This window comes from Octopus bimaculoides, chromosome 5 (assembly GCF_001194135.2).
Source record: "Octopus bimaculoides isolate UCB-OBI-ISO-001 chromosome 5, ASM119413v2, whole genome shotgun sequence".
Lineage (NCBI taxonomy): Eukaryota > Metazoa > Mollusca > Cephalopoda > Octopoda > Octopodidae > Octopus > Octopus bimaculoides.
This window is the reverse complement of record NC_068985.1, coordinates 66024927-66028321: the sequence shown is the minus strand read 5'-3', so window position 1 is coordinate 66028321 and position 3395 is coordinate 66024927.

Here is a 3395-nt window from a genome sequence, read left to right as displayed (position 1 = left end):
CCAGCTTTCATCAGCAGTGATGACCTTCAAAAAAAGGTCTGGATCAACTTCCAAATGTTCTTTCAGTTCATGACATGCATTTAATCATGACTGCTTTGATCTTCCATGAGCACAAATTTTACTGCAACTCTTTCCATTAGCAATTCCTTACTTAAAATTTGTTGGCAGGAGCTCCAGGACACACCAGTCATATCAACAAGTTCATCAATTATTCAGCGATAATCTTCTAAGATCAGTTCATGATGTTTTCATTCATTTGGGAGGGCAATGGTTAATGGAGGCTGGTCTTCAAACAAAAAGTGACCATTCCTAGTGTGAAAACCACTCATAAACTTGTGTTTTGCTCATGGCAGTTTCCTTGTAAGCTGTTTGAAGCATGACAACTGTTTTGGCTACCAATTTCCCCAGCAGAAAGCAGAACTTCACAGAAACATATTGTTCCTCCATTTCAGCCATCGCAAAAATCAACAAAGAGGGGAGAAGCACTGCAAAACAATGATGCACCATGTGGCAGTATGACTTTATTTGACAATACTGATCAGGAAACTGATGCATGATAGTCACATCAAGAGGCTTCTAGCAGCAGAAGTTTTAACTGCAACTGGCCTGCTCTACAGAGAATGTTTCCAGTTACTTTTGGGTACCCTCTCAAATATATATATAAACACACATAAACACATATATATTAAAATTTACACACACAAACATCTGTCTATCTCTCAACCTAACTATCCATCTTTATAATTTCACACAGGTTACCTGAACCAAAAGGTTTTCTAGTCGTAACTAGACATCATGAGAGAGTTGATTAATATATGCCATTCTGAGTCATCTCATATGAGAATTCCCTTGGCTCAGAATCCACAAAAGGAGCTCACTCACCAATTCAGCTTTGCTTCAATAGCAGTGGCCAGCATATCTTACCCTCCACTCTCAAATGATTGATGATATGTTGGAGACATTTTCATAAAGCTCTTCTTTTGCTGGATGTGGTTTCCATGATTTTGTGAGAACAGCATGCAACATATGTGCATAGATCCCATTAAGCTTGCTTTTTATCTTTTTTGTCAGAGTCCTCACTGATGAACTGTAAAGAACTTATTCTGCTATGGCTCTGAAGAATTCCTTTTCAAGTAGTCAGGCAGTGTATACTTCCAAATCATTCTTAATTTGCTCAGTGCACTTCATGATTTTGCTATGCAGATTGATACATCTTTTTCAGTGGATGAGATCACTTCCAGATAAATAAAATATTCAACTTTCTTCTACTCAACATTTGATCTGGTCACTCAGCTTAAAGCAATGCTTTACCAGTGAATGAGGGGGGTTCAAATTTAGAGTCACCCTTGAACAATCTTGGAAGATCTATACAGAATATGGTCACAAGTTTTATTTGAGGTGACCCTGAATGCTGAGTAAAAGAAAATTGAACTTCCATCTCCCAGAGAAGAACATCTAAGAAAATCTTTGTGATAGCTCTGTTGAACCTGAATCTAATTCAAATGAAACACCTTAATTGCCATTGATTCTGTGATTGCTGGAACATCAATGTTGTTTGATGTTTCAAGCACAGTACATTGTTCTATGTTCTGTAGCATGACAGAAACAGATCTTCAAAGCATGACAGAAAAGAATCTCTATCTTGTATATTTAAAATTATTGGACAAATACCCAGATGATCTCCCAGAATCCATCCAAGAGGAAGTAAGGGATCTTATATTATCACCATCATCATTAAACATCCATTTTCCATCCTGTCATGGATTGGATAGTTCTACAAGAAATGGAAAGTCAGAAAACTGCACAAATCCCTGCTGTCTGGTTTGGCAGGGTTTCTACAACTAGATGCCCCTCCTAATGCCAACCACTTTACAGAGCATACTGGCACCCACAGCTTTTTACATGGCACCGGCAGCAGTGAGGTCACCAAGTAACTTATAAGACAAGACTCCCTCAACTGAAGGAGGAAAGGTAGTATTGAATGACAGAAAAAGGAGTCTTGCATTAGAGAGAAAATGTAGCTGCCTCAGGTCAAGAGAGAGGGGAGAGGGGAGGGTGAGAGAGAGAAGATAGTGTTGACAGTGAACAGGCTGGGGATTGGAGAGGGTGAGTGGGTGAATTCACAAGATTGCTAAAGAAGAGTCGCAGTTGAAGTAATGAGTTGGCACAGGTAGAGGGAGAGGATATTGGGAGGATGTGTTGTGGGGAAAAGATTCAACAGGGACATATTATGCTGGTAGGTACATGAAGAAGAGTGGGAGGAATGCAGCAACTGATGAGCATGAGTAGTGGGAAGGGAGGGAGCATTGGGAAGATGAGTTGCAAAGAAGGTTTGTGTGAAAGGGGGGGGCATGGACATAAAGGACATGCCTTTATGGCCTCAATTTTACTTAGCTGCGTGGATCTTCTCCAGCACAGTAAATCACCAATTGCCTGAGTCCTTTGTCATCTCATCTGAGTTTTAACATCTGAAGATCATTCCTCACCACTTTTTTCTACGACTTCCTTGAGCTTTCTCTTCAAGAGGTACCCTCTCCATTCATATATTGGCACTTCTTATGCAGCTGTCCTCATCTACCTGCATACATCACCATACCAGCACAGTCTTCTTTCTTAATGTCTCTTACACCCAGTTCTTCTCTTAAACACATTTTATCATACCTGCACACTGACATTACACTTCCAGCAGAGCATACTGGAAACATTTCTTTCAAGCCTTCACATGTCTTCTACAGGCACAGCTCATGTTTCACTGCCATGCAGCACAGCTGTCCAAACACAGGCATCATACAATGTGCTTTTCACTCTGAGAGAGAGGCCTTTGTTACCAACAAAGGTAGTAGCTCTCTTAACTTTGCCTAGTCAGTTCTTATTCTAGTAACTATGCTTTCAGAGCATCCTCTTCCACTGCTAATTTAGTCACCTAGGTAATGGATGAAATGTACTACATCTAAGGATCTCTCAGACATTTGAGGAAGTCTACTTCCTGTACATTCTAAGTGTTTATTGAACCTACACACTTACCACACACAAAAACCACTCTATCTGTGAGCTTTCCTGTGATTCCACTGCATCTCTTATGTGTCTATAGCTTGCACTGGGTACACCATATGAAATTCTACCTACACCTTTTCTACATGTTGAGCAGGGCCATTTCCATAAAGGGATTAGTTATTTTTCTGCTTTCCAGCTTACTAATAATTTAATCTTCGCTAAATCAACTCTAAGGCCCTTTGGTTCCAGTCCTTGCTACCTGAAATTTCTTCACTGATTCTAGTAGAGATTCACCTATAACAAAGTCATCAGCATAGAGGAGCTCCCAAGGGCAACCAGTCTTAAATTCTTCTGTTAAGGCCTAGAGAACTATGATAAACAGGAGGGAGCTATACTCATTG